This window comes from Danio aesculapii, chromosome 1 (assembly GCF_903798145.1).
Source record: "Danio aesculapii chromosome 1, fDanAes4.1, whole genome shotgun sequence".
NCBI classification, from domain to species: Eukaryota; Metazoa; Chordata; class Actinopteri; order Cypriniformes; family Danionidae; genus Danio; species Danio aesculapii.
Window position 1 is genome coordinate 25,704,677 of NC_079435.1, and position 15,157 is coordinate 25,719,833.

The following is a 15,157-nucleotide window of genomic DNA, read 5'->3' on the forward strand; positions in this document are numbered from 1 at the left end:
TGGAAAGATGGTCATCCCTATTCAATTTGAAGAATATAACTAAAGCCATTCCCTCTGGTTTACTAATGCTAATGAAAAGTCATATGTCCTCATATGGTACTCATAGAACTGATCCTGTACTATATTTAAATAAGGGTAAACTTTTGTCGTAAAAATGTATAAAGTTATTAGATTATTATTATTTTAAATACAGCCTTAAAGCCTAGAGGAAATCTTTTTTGGAATGTTTGTTTTGAAGATGTTGTGTGGAAAAAGGCTTGGTTGCTTCATTTTTGTTTCTGCATAAGTAATAAACACAAGGAACTACATCTAAAAATACTTCACAATATTTATGTTAGCAATTATACATTATCTAAATTTATGCAGACTGATGGAAATTGCTCATTCTGTTTAGATCATCCAGAGTCTTTGGTTAATCTTTTTTATGAATGTCAACATTCAAAGAAGTTTTGCGAAGACTTATCATTGTATGTCAAAAAAAATCTGTTTTTAAATGTAATTTGACCCCCAAAGATGTTATATTTTATTTTGACTCAAACTATTAATCTGTTGAATTTATAATGAATCTTTTGATTTTATTTGGTAAATTTCATATTCATATATGTAGATTGAACAACTCTGAACCTTGTTTAAAGGTCTCTATTATAGATATTCATTATTTATAGACTCGCTCCAGTATATTAATAGCAAGAAATGTCAATATACAATTATAGTTGCAAAATAATTGTTAAAAGTTAATTGAATAGTAAACTTGCTGTCAATTGGGTTGGTTAAATAATATTATCATTGTAAAGGTTTCTATGTTGAAGTTTGAAGTTTTCTTTTTATTTATTTTGATTATGTAATTTATATTTTAGTTTATTGTATGTTACGTTTGTATTATTTGGATGTCATGTTTAAATTGTATATTTGCTGTTGTATAAAAAAAAAAAAACATTTGGTGTGTCCGAAATTGTATAATTGCACACCCCACTATATAATGTTAAATAAAATAGAGTGCATAATATTAAAAAGTTTGTAATAGTTAATTAACAATACGGGAACAGCAGCAAAGACTATTTAGACTTCTCTACTTTAAATAATATTTTCAAAATTAAATGGCTAAAATATTTTCTAAATAATTACTCCTCAGTTTGAATCTCTAAGCTGTATTTGACCAGAAGGGTGGTCTTCCTTTCTTGCTGATGTGTAACTATAAATCAGAGAAACATCCAATTAAGCTTTCAGCCCTTTACAAACAAGCTCTTTTAGCTTGAAAATTAATCTACAAACACTTCTTTCCATATCAATGTTATATTTGGAACAACTGTAATATTTTGTACAAACAAAAATGCTTGTTCTTTAAAAATTGGTTTGAAAAAGGAATTTTTCTGGTGGGACAGGGTTTGAATCCCCAAGGTTGTTTGATTCTTAAATGACTTAAGAATTTTTATCACATTTTAGTTTTACTGTAGCCCATTCCATAAAGAATTTGCAATGGTCTTCACTGCTTGTATGTGTTGTCTCACTATGTAAAAAGTTACTAATAATCAGAAAATATCTCTTTGTCACACCCTATGTGGAAAAATATGTTTTTCTTCTTACCAAAATAAGGCCATACATTCCTTATTTCAATCACTCATAGTCAGTAAACCCTACATAATCTCTTATTGGTCTGGGTTCATCAGAGTACCAGAGAAGGTTTAGTCATTTTCTACCCAAATTTATTACTTACAATTTTAAAGAGGTATAATCTAAAATTCTGCATAATTTTTACCCTGTCAAACATTTTCTTTCCAAGTTTAGACAGGATATAGATCAAAACTGTTCATTTTGTTTGTCACAGCCAGAAACTGTGCTGCATTTTTTTTGAATTGTAAACTCTCAAAGAAAATATGGTACAAGATCTCCAAATTCATAAACTACAAAATTGTTGTTTTTTAAATGCAACAACAAAACTAAAAAAGGAAGCTTATGTTACTAATCTTTTGATAATATTTACAATACCATATTCACAGATGCAAATTTAATGACCAAACACAAATTTTCCTGCTATAATAAGAATTAGAACATTATATGAACAAAAAGCAAAGCACTTTTGCTCCCTCAGTGTCTGTCATCCATCCTGCTCCGAAGAAGGAATACCATCTCAACATTACTACAATTACATCCCCTTTGTTATCCTCGTATGCTCCTCTGCTGTAATAAACATCTTTCATTATATACTCACCTAACTTGTCCGTCTGCTTCCCTAACAGAAGACCGGACCCTACAGTTTACAGCATGAGCACTCCGGATCCCATTCAGGAGTTGGTGGACTCCCTGAAGAGAGTTTTAATGCCAGCTACTCCACTTCCCGAAGCACCACCAGCACCGAGCACTTCTTCACCGTCCACCCACTCATCCAGTCCCATGGCTCGACCAGCGCCCTACTCTGGCGGGGCGGAGGAGTGCAATGGCTTTCTATTACAATGTTCTCTGATATTCACAATGCAACCAGATTTATACCCCACAGATCGGTCCAAAATTGCCTTCATCATCTCCCTTCTCTCTGGGTCGGCTCTCCGGTGGGCTGAGACCATCTGGCAGCAAGCTGGGCCGGTAACCAATTCCATTCATAACTTTACCACATATTTCAAGGAGGTCTTTGGTCGTACAGATGGAGAAGTAGCAGCCGGAGAACAACTATATCATCTTAAGCAGGGAGCCATGTCCACCCAGGACTATGCGCTCCGGTTTCGGACTCTGGCTGCTGCTAGTGGATGGAATGAGCGATCTCTCCTAACAACTTACCGGCTCGGATTGGAGCCCAATCTGAGGTTACAGCTGGCAGTCCTCGACGATACTATGGGGTTGGAAAAATTCATCCAACAATCACTTCGATGTTCTGATCGTCTGAAGGTCTACCAGCATGATCTCCCATCAATCTCACAAGCACTCCTTCGTCCGCCAGAGCCAGTCGTCTCTCCAGAACCAGAACCTATGATTGTCGAGTCTGGTAGACTTACGATTACTGAGCGACAGAGGAGGCTGACCCGGGGTCTGTGTATGTACTGTGGTGCCGAAGGACATGTCAGGCTGGACTGTCCCATTCGTCCAGTACGTTCATTGGTGAGTGTGTTCAGTTCTCCCGTTGAAAAAATGCACCCTCTCACCACCAATGTTCAGTTAACTGCCCATTCTGTCTCCATTTCAGTCACGGCTCTCATCGACTCCGGGTCAGCCGGAAATTTCATCTCGCACGCCCTCTGTCGCCGCCTCCAGCTCCACACCGAAGCCTCGACGCACGTCTACCAGATTCAACCTATAACCACCGATATCCATTCCCAGGCACGTATCCATCGTAAATGTGAACCCGTCACCCTCAGAGTAGGGTTACTTCATAAAGAAGAAATTCAATTTCTGGTTCTGGAGGGAGCATCAATGGACATCATCTTAGGGCGCCCGTGGCTGGTGAAGCATGATCCCATCCTCTCTTGGGGCACCGGAGAAATCAAAAGATGGGGTAAAGAATGCGTCTCCAGCTGTTTTCCTGACCTACCCTTGCAGATCCAGAGACCCATAAATGTCTATGTCACGTCTGTCGAAAGTCCAGTTGAGAAACAATCCATCTACTCCTCTACTCCTCATACGAGGACGTATTTTGCCCCAAGAGAGCTTCCCAGCTACCTCCACATCGGCCATGGGACTGCGCCATTGACCTGCTTCCTGATGCTCCTATGCCCAGAGGTAGGATCTACCCGTTGTCCCTTCCAGAAACTAAGGCCATGGAGGAGTACATTCAGGAGGCTCTGAGTCAGGGGTATATTCGCCAGTCCACGTCACCCGCTGCTTCTAGCTTCTTCTTCGTGGCCAAGAAGGATGGAGGGCTGCGGCCATGTATAGATTACCGAGTTCTAAACCAAGGTACCATCAAGTTCAGGTACCCACTTCCTCTCGTCCCTGCGGCCCTGGAACAACTCCGATCTGCCCGGATATTCACTAAGTTGGACCTCCGCAGCGCCTACAATCTGGTACGAATACGCGAGGGGGACGAATGGAAGACGGCGTTTGTGACCCCTACTGGACACTACGAATATCTGGTCATGCCCTATGGTCTGGTCAACGCCCCCTCCGTATTCCAGAACTTCATACACGAAGTCCTCCGGGAGTTCCTCCATATCTCCGTCATTGTCTATATTGATGATATCCTGATTTACTCCTGGAGTGAGGCCGAACATCGCCACCACGTTGCGGAGGTCCTACAAACCCTACGGAACCATAAACTGTACCTCAAGGCTGAGAAGTGCTCATTTCACTTACCATCTGTCCAGTTCCTCGGATACATCATTGACCGAAAAGGGGTTCGCATGGACGAGGGGAAGGTCACTTCCGTCATCTCCTGGCCTGAACCAAAAACCATCAAAGAACTCCAACGATTCCTAGGGTTTGCCAATTTCTATCGCCGTTTCATCAACAATTACAGTCTTATCACCGCTCCACTTACCAACCTCCTAAAGAATCAACCCAAAACACTATCCTGGTCACCCGTAGCGGCCGCAGCCTTCCAAAGACTCAAGAAGTCCTTCACGCAGGCTCCACTCCTGACTCACCCCAATCCCGACTTACCTTTCGTGGTCGAGGTGGATGCATCGACCACCGGAGTAGGAGCCATCTTGTCCCAGCTCCATGGGAATCCCTCACTACTCCATCCATGCGCCTACTTCTCCCGTAAGCTCAGCCCGGCGGAAAAGAACTATGACATCGGGAACCGTGAACTTCTAGCCATCAAGCTCGCCCTGGAGGAGTGGCGACACTGGTTGGAGGGAGCTAAACACCCATTCCAGGTGATTACCGACCATAAAAACTTACAGTACCTTAAAGAAGCGAAAAGACTCTGTCCTCGTCAAGCCCGGTGGTCCTTATTCTTCTCCAGATTTCAGTTCTCCATATCATATCGACCAGGATCCAAAAACATCCGGGCGGATGCACTCTCCAGAATCCATGACCAACAAGAAACAAGTGAGACCCCGGCCAACATTCTCCCAGATCAGATCACTGTCTGTCCCATCACCTGGTCTGCTCCAACAGTTGTCGCCACCCCAGAGTCCAGAACTCCGCCGGGCTGTCCCCCCAATCGACGATTCATCCCTGAAAATCAACGGGTAGATCTCATTCACTCCAGTCATACCTCTCTGGGCACAGGGCATCCCGGGGCCAACAACACCCTCTCGCTGCTATCCCAACGCTTCTGGTGGCCGAACATGGCGAGGGATGTGAGGAGATACATCCAAGGCTGTAGAGAATGTGCCATGTCAAAGAGTCCTCGTCATCTACCTGCAGGAAAACTCCATCCCTTGCCCATCCCAAACCGCCCCTGGTCACACCTAGGAGTTGACTTCATGACAGACCTCCCATCGTCTGAAGGTAATACTTGCATATTAGTCATTGTAGATCGATTTTCCAAATTCTGTCGTCTGATTCCTCTGAAGGGTCTACCCACAGCCCTAGAAACTGCTGAAAACCTATTTAACCATGTCTTTCGATGTTTTGGGCTACCTGAAGACATAGTCTCGGACCGAGGACCCCAATTCATATCCAGACTATGGAAAGCCTTTTTTAGACTCCTAGGTGTGACCGTCAGCCTCTCGTCTGGCTATCACCCACAGACCAACGGCCAGACTGAGAGGAAAATTCAAGAAGTGGGGCGGTTCCTCAGGACCTTCTGTCACGGTCATCAGAACTCCTGGAGCCAGTTCCTGGGCTGGGCGGAATACGCCCAGAATTCCCTGTGGCAACCTACCACCGGACTTACGCCATTCCAGTGTATTCTGGGCTTCCAACCTCCACTCTTTCCCTGGGATGGCGAACCTTCTGACGTCCCCGCAGTGGATTACTGGTTCCGGGAGAGCGAGAGGGTCTGGGACGATGCTCATCACCATCTCCAGAGGGCAGTTCGCCGAGCCAAGGAGGTGTCAGACAAGAAGAGGATTCCTGGACCTGCCTATGCTCCGGGGCAGAAAGTTTGGCTCTCCACCAGAGACATCCGCTTGCGACTGCCCTCCCGAAAACTTAGTCCCAGATTTGTTGGTCCCTTCACCATCCTGGAACAGGTCAACCCAGTCACCTATAAGTTACAGCTACCACCACAATACAGAATTCACCCCACATTCCACGTGTCACTCCTCAAACCCTTTCACGACCCTCTGATTCCTTCCACAGAGCCTGGCCATGAAGAGGAACCCCCTCTCCCACTGATTTCAGAAGAAGGGTCCATATACAAGGTCAAGGACATTCTACGGTCCCGACGTCGTGGTGGTCATCTGGAATACCTCGTAGACTGGGAAGGATATGGTCCAGAAGAGAGGTCTTGGGTCCACAGATCCGATATATTAGATCCCGCACTCATGGAGGAGTTCCACTCCAATCACCCCGAGTTCCCAGCACCTCGTGGACGAGGTAGACCACCACGGCGTCGACGGTCTAGGCCCTCAGGAGCGGGCCCTGGGGAGGGGGGTAATGTCACGGATTGGCCAGGCTCTTCCACCAGCATCACGCAACGATCACCGTCACCTGAGTATTAACCACGCACAGCTGCACCCAATCACTTCCATTCACTATATAAGCACACACCTCACTTCAGTCAGTGTCCGGTCTCGTTCCCACGAAGCGGACTCATAGCGAGTACCTCCTGGTAGTCACTATCACATTTCTCTAATCGCTTGAACTTACTTGATCTCTGTCTCGTTCCAGTCTGTCCAGTGTTCCCGGTGTCCTGTCTGTATCGAGTGTGTCTTCAGTCTGTCTTCCCCTCAAGCCCTCTGGTGTGTGCATTCGGTCTCCCTCAGTGTCTGTCATCCATCCTGCTCCGAAGAAGGAATACCATCTCAACATTACTACAATTACATCCCCTTTGTTATCCTCGTATGCTCCTCTGCTGTAATAAACATCTTTCATTATATACTCACCTAACTTGTCCGTCTGCTTCCCTAACAATATATATATATATATATATATATATATATATATATAAGTTACTTTTTTGCCAAACCATCAGGTCTCTGTGTAAACTTGTCCAAATGTGAATGTCACGCTGGTAGACAGATCTGGTTCTCTTTTCACAAGTTTTATTCAAAACAGAGTCACTAGTCACAAAGGGAATTCAAGGGGTTGATTAATATGCTGTTGTGATCCTCATACACAGCAATATGAGTGTCAAAAGTTGTAGCATACGATCTCACTAGGGTTCGCTCTCTGTAGACACAGTGGGCGAGTATACAGACACACAGTACATCCAGTAGGTAGTGGATCTTCTGGTAAACACCACAAGTGTCAGCATTCAATCTCACTAGATGTTCACTCTCAGTAGTCACTGCAGGCAAGTATACAGATACACAGTACATCCAGTAGGTAGTGGGTCTTCTGGTAAACGCTACACAAGTGTAAGCTTTCCACTAGATCGATGAGAAGGATCAGTAAGCAAACAATGATCATCCGTTGAAGAGTATACAAGCACACAGTTCATCAGAGTGATAGCAAATCTTCTAGTAAACACCAGATAAGAATAATCACTTCCCTTGATCAGTATGAAGGACTTGAAGACTCAAAAGGAACATCCATGGAAGAGGGTGAGAAGACGAAGGAGCAGCGGTGAAGACAACCATCTGACTTCAATACCAGCCGACGATAAAACTGAGAAGGTGGGTGGATAAAACTGAATGAATGTTTTTATTGGAGCACCACATTAAGATTCTGCACTTTGTTTGCAATCTTTACATTATATTTTTAAGAATGACATCAGTTTAATAATCTATTATTCACAAAGCTTTAATGTTAAAAATATGGATTCAGTAGACCACATTTTATTTTTAGTGTTATTCAATACAATTTACATTTTATATAAGTACACCTCTCACATATCTATAATTTAAATTAATTGATATTTTTCTATAAGATGCCATACAATACTATATTTGTGCATATACATTAGTTTAGTCAGTACTGCAGCCAAATCTGGAGCTAATCTAACAAAATAACTTACAATAACGGACCACTTAAATATATATGTTATGTTTATGTTTATATGTGGAAAATATGAAAAGAGAAACAAAAACAAAATTTAGTTAAAATTGTCATTAGTAATTTAATGTGCAATATTCACTCAATCATTCATTTTCTTTTCGGCTTAGTCCCTTTATTAATCTGGAGTCACCACAGCGGAATAAACCGCCAACTTATCCAGCATATGTTTTAAGCAGCAGATGCCCTTCCAGCTGCAACCCATCACTGGGAAACACCCATACACACACTTATACATACACGTACTGCATGTCTTTGGACTTGTGGGGGAAACTGGAGCACCTGGATGAAAACCCCACGAACACGTGGAGAACATGCAAACTCCACACAGAAATGCCAACTGACCCAGCTGAGGCTCGAACCAGCGACCTTCTTGCTGTGAGGCGACAGCACTACCTACTGCACCACCGTGTTGCCCCTAAATGACTAAAATATTATTTTAATAAATATAACTCTTTAATAAATATGCTTTGTTTAGATGCACCAAAATATATTACATATTTTCAAAGAATAATGCATAAAAATGTTCATTTTCAAAATGGGGTGTACTTATTTTGCTAAGCACTCTAGATCTTACCATATTATAATGAACATTTCATTGGAATCAGAATTTGGTATGGGACATTTCTTTGCATGGGAAATAAGTGGAAAATGCAAATGACAGCCATTTGTTTTTGTGACTCATTTTCAGATTAACAGATGTTTTACATTTCATTAAACTGCTGTTTACAATGTGAAATCCCATGTTTTGGGTTAGGTTAACCTTAAATGAACCATGACACATTAGTCACGATGATCTGAATGGATGCAATTGTGAAAATAACTGTATTTATTACTTGACATTCAATCATTAAAAATGAAATGGTTCAAACTTTGGTAACGGTGTAAAGATAATGTGAACCACAGATCATTCTAGAAGAAAGTGGTTACATCATTTTTATTTGAGGGAATAGCTTAAAGGAAAAACACATAAATCAGTATATACTGAAGGGTGGAAAACTACACTTTGTTATTAATTAGCATTTCTCTTGCTTCTCTCAAATGCTTTTCAGGAGATATTTGTTAATTGTTTTCATATTAAAATGTTGTTTGTTACCTAATTTGAATACACCCAATCAAATCGAACCTTATTTGCATTTTCCCCATGCTTAAAGAAATTCACATTCACAATACCAAGGACACTTTATACAGTTGAAGGCAAAATTATTAGCCCAAATTAAAAGTTTTTCAAATGCATCCCAATTAATGTTTAACGGAGTATTTCCATTTTTTTCTTCTGGAGAAAGTCTTATTTCTTTTAATTTAGCTGGAATAAAAACAGTAATTACTTATTTAGGGAATATTAGTTGCCTCTTTAAGATTTTTCTCCCCTGGATCAACCACTGTTGTCCAATGAGTCACATAATTAACCTTAAATTAATCTTAAGCCTTAAAACAGCACTTTATACTGAATACTATTTTGCAAAATTAAATGAAGTATTAAATCATTATGTACTGTCATCATGGCAAAAACATAAGCAATTTGTTATAATATAAATGTCTAATTAAAATTAAATTCTTGTAATAAATTAGAAACTTCTGATGGCATTTCTCCCCAATTTAAAATGAAAATGTTGACAGTTTTTTCTTAGTAATAACACAAAAAAGGTATCATGACATGTAATTTCAGACATATTTATTATCTATTCATATTTATAACCCTGATTTCAATCACAACGAATTAAAATGTTCAATCTGAAAAAGATTGATTAAATCAGAAAAGACACTGCTGTTGATAATGATGTACCAAGATTTGCATAGTCCTCCCCAGTAAAGGTTGATATACTGTTCAGTGCTCAGTCATCCTTGAACCAAACCAGGACAGCACAGATGAAGCCGACTCTCTCCGGACTTTTCCTGCTTGTCCTTTATGGACTGACTACAGGAGACGATTACAGAATACACTTCTATGTGGCGGTACCACTGAATTGGGGTGATGCGTATACATACTGTAACACATACTATACCGACATGTCCATCGTCACTAGTGTGGAGGAAAACCAGAGGCTGATCGACGCAGGAGGGGATTTGTTTAATGCTTGGATCGGTCTGTACAGAGATAAAAAAGGCCAGTGGATATGGGTGAATGAGCAGCCACTGAACTTCTCTATGATATATGCTTACAATCCCAACCCTTATTACTGTGGATATGCCACACAGCTTCAGTGGTTTAATGGCTATTGTCCGTTTTTGCGTCCTTTTTTCTGCCATTACGTCTACAAACCAATACTCGTGGCGAAGAATTTGACTTGGGAAGATGCCCTAATGTGTTGTAGGTCTTATTACATTGACTTGGCCAGCGCAACAGATGTCAATCTGTTGAAAATTTTGCAACAAGCGATCATAAATCCACCGACAACCAGTGTGTGGATTGGTCTTCGCTTCCTGGCAGGAAAATGGCACTGGGTGAGCAAGGGTTTTACCCAAATTCCATACCAGGGTTTACTACCCTCATGCCCAGCAGAGCCGTACCGTTGTGGAGCATTCAACAAAATAACAGCAGCGTTGGAGATGAGAGACTGTAATGAGATGCTCAGCTTCATCTGTTACTAGAAGTGGGTAAAAATTCACATTCACCCCATACAAGTTATAAAGCCAAATTATATAAGCCATTGAGGTCAACTCTCTATGTATAACAAGTCAACAGGCTTATTATTTTATTTATGTGTTAGAATGTCTTAATCCAGTTTGATTAAATGTTCCTCTGAACAGAAAACGGGATGAGTGGAGGAAGAAGTTTCACACACCGCATTGACAAGAGTTTTTTTTAAATCATCATTTAAAACATACTTTTATTTAGGGTAACTTTCATGTGTTTTGAGATATATCTATTCCTTTTTTATCTTAACTTTGTTGTCTGTTTAGTTTTTATCTATGTATTTTTGTGTGTGCTTTACTGTACTATACTATACTATACTATACTATACTATACTATACTATACTATATATATATATATATATATATATATATATATATATATATATATATATATATATATATATATATATATATATATATCAATTGTACAATAATTTAAATTGCTATCAAATTTGTTGTTGTTGTTGAAATCATTTTTGCTTATGCTGTGTTTTATATTGTCTATATGCCATGGTTGTTTCATTTATTGATGCATGCATATGTAATTTTTAAGATTTACACTATTTTCTGTACAATTGATGTATCTTTTTTGTTCATTAATAGAACTTACAATTTAGCACATTATGTATCACTAGAAGCAATAACCTACATAAATAAATATGTTAAAAGTGTTGTTGAATGTTGGCTGTTGCATTGACCTAATAAATAACTTTCAAAGTTTTAAAAAGTGCCCTTTAAGTTATTTATTTTTCCTTTCAAACAATATCTTTGCTGTACAATTTTTGAAAAAAAAAAAAACTGTTTGAAAAAAGAAATAAATAACTTTCTTATTGTGTGGTCTAATATTTTAACATTATTATTTACAAAACTAAAACAAAATTGGCTCTTTTGACATCCATTAGCCGACATATTTAATTTTGTTGATTAAGCAAAAAAAAATTGTTACAAAACTATTTCTAAATTCAGTTCTAATTTCCATAAAATAAATAAATGAACAACAATAACGAACTGTGGTAAAAAAAAAACTGAGTTATGTCTAAACACATTTAATTCCTATGGCCCATATAGTGACGCATACATCTCCAAAACCTGATAGATGGACAAATCCAAATTTGTTTTTATTAAAACAAATATAAATATGCATATAATAAATAATACTGCTAATAATAATAACATTATACAAATGCAAATTGTCATGAATAAACTGAAAAAGCACCCAGAGGTGATAAAGCCATGTGGGTACTGGTTCTTATATTTAGAGACAATAATAATTTTGAAACATTTTAATCCTTTAATTTTTTTAATTTAAAGAAATTTGTGTATTGTTGTACATCCTGTGTATTAAGCAATGTTTAAGCGTTTGGACTCGCATAGGTGCACAACTAACGTGCTCTGTGCTGGACTTTAGACCAGCTTTTAGTTTTAGCTTTTGCAGTCCAAACCCTAAGACTTGCATATTTACAGTGTCTGAAAATTTCTAAAAAGTTGATCTGCAACAAAAGAAATCAATATTATGAAGATAAAATTGATAAAATTAACCAATCAATAGACCAAAACTATTTTTGGAATCTTTTTAAAAAATTTGAAAGACCCCAAATGGAAACATCACTGCAATGTGCCACGGTCTGGAAGAATTATTTAAAACATTTATATCAACAGCCAGAACTCAACCAGCCCCAAACCAAAACCAAGAGAAGACTAGACGATTTAAAAAAGACAATTAAAGATCACCAAAGCCCATGAAATATCAGAACACATTAAACATCTGAAACTGAAGAAGGCTTGTGGACAGGACAACATCAGTAATGAAATTCTGAAACCCAGCAGCCCTGAAATAATTCGGGCTCTAGCCAAACTATTCAACCTGATCCAGCCTGATCTCACGAGAAAACGTAAGTATTTTACGTTTTGCGAGTTTAGTGGCTAATTCGTCCGAAATTGTACGATTTTATTTATTTATTTATTTATTTATTTTTAATTTGTTTATTAAACTTTTCAGATATAACATAGTATTTTTACAGAGAAATTTAAACAAATATTATTCCCACCCCTACCCTCTGCATAACATAAGTTGAAATTACATTTATCATTAAAAGAAAAAATAAAATAAAATATTACTCATGATAATAACAAAATAATAAACAAATAAATAGAAACAGTTTAGTAAATAAAATGAATAAATTATAAAGAATAAAAATTAAATAAATAAATAACTCAAAATTATAAAAAAATGAGTCCTCGGATATTTATAAAGTACCTAGTCATGTGATATGTTCAGAAAAAAAAGTCTAAATGGGTCCCATGTTTCAGAAAAGGCCCTAGTATTGCCATTTATTGTAAACCTAATTTTTTCCAAGTGGATGAAGCTCATTGCGTCCCGCAACCAGCTGTCAAAACTCGGAGGGAATCTTTGTTTCCATAATAACAGAATACAACGTCTTGCTAACAGTGTCAAAAATGCAAGGGCATTTGCAGTACAGCTTGATAACCCTACTATATTCTGGGAAAGTCCAAAAAGTGCAATAAGAGGGCATGGTTCGATGTGTATCTTTGTCACAAAAGAGAAACACTTGAAAATTGATAGCCAAAAAGAAGTGATTGATGGGCACAGCCAAAACATATGTATTAAGTCTGCAGATGCTTGATTACAGCGGTCACATATAGGATCCACGTCTTGAGTTATTTTTGCCAATCTCACTTTTGTCCAGTATATGCGATTAACAAATTTTAATTGGATGAGGCTATGTCGTGCGCAGATAGAGGAGGTATGAATGCGGGACAGAATCTGGTCCCACGTATCATCCTCAAATGTAAGATTGAGGTCTGACTCCCATTGTTGTTTAATAAAGAAAAGAGAGGTAGTAGAAAAAGAGGAGATCAGCCTGTATAAAGTAGACAGTATACCTTTTTTATCTAAGGGTACTTCAAAAATTTGGTCAAGTTGAGATTTTGGTGGAAGGTTCGGAAAATCTGGATATGAGTTTTTAACAAAGTTTCTAATTTGTAAGTATCTGAAGAAATGAGTGCTAGGAAGAGAAAATTTTTGTATTAATTGTGAAAAGCTGGGAAAAATATTATCAATATAAATATCATTGACGTGGATATTCCTGCTCTCTGCCAAATATTAAATGCTTTATCGTTAAGTGATGGGGGAAATGCAGGGTTATGGTTAATAGGTAATACCAAGGGAAGACGTTGAAGACCGAAATGATTCCGAAGTTGAGACCATATTCGTAATGAGTGTCGGACAATGCAGTTTCCAAAGGGACATCGTGAGATGGCGGTGAGGGGACCACAAAGTAATGCGGCCGGAGAGGCTGGTGAACAAGACCCTACCTCTATACTGACCCAAGCCGGAGTCCAGTCACAGAGCCCGAAGTGGCTCTGAAACCAGAAAAGTGTGGGATGTATGTTTGCAGCCCAGTAGTAATGTAAAAAATTAGGAAGAGCAAGCCCGCCTTCAAGCCTCGGTTTCTGCAGTACTTCTCTCCGTATTCTGGCCGGTCTTTTATTCCAAATAAAGGAAGAAATATGTTGATTTAAAATCTTAAAAAATGATTTGGGTATGAAAGTGGGAACGCACTGGAATAAATAAAGGAATCTGGGTAAAACATTCATCTTCACTGTGTTTACTCGACCAGTCAGTGACAGAGGGAGAACTGACCATCGTATGAAGTCTTCCTGAATTCGCAGGAGAAGCGCAGTGAAATTAGCTTTGAAAAGTTCTATGTATTTATGAGTAATTGTTATGCCTAAGTATTTAAAACTATGAGTGGCCACTTTGAGCGTTGAAATACTTGGGGGTAATTTAGAAGTAGGAAAATTTATCGGATATCTCACTTTTACTTATATTTAATTTATAGCCAGAGAAAAGACTAAAAGATTTTATAATTCTAAGGGCTTCGGGTAAAGAAACATCCGGGTTTGACATGTAAAGTAACACATCGTCAGCATATAGTGAGATTTTGTGGTCTGTGCCAGCTCTCCTAATGCCTTGTATGGTCTGCTCAGTACGAATGGCAATCGCCAAAGGCTCGATTGCCAATGCAAAAAGCAGTGGTGAAAGCGGGCAGCCCTGTCTTGTACCTCTTTTCAAAGGAAAGTTTGAGGAAGCTATCCGGTTTACGCAAACTGAGGATGTTGGAGAAGAATATAAAAGTTTAATCCAGGATATGAACTCGAAATTGTACGATTTTAAAAAGGAGGCGTGGCACCTAACCCCCAGGGGCGTTGCTAGACATAAAGCTCTACCGGGGCACGTACCCCCTTCCCCCATCTCCCCAATCTTCCCCCATATATACATATATATATATATATATATATATATATATATATATATATATATATATATATATATATATATATATATAAATACACTATTATTCACTATTATTTTGAAGAATAATTATATAATAATAAGAATACTTTTATTTATAATAAATATAATATACATTTGTATGTTATATTTATTATAAATAAAAG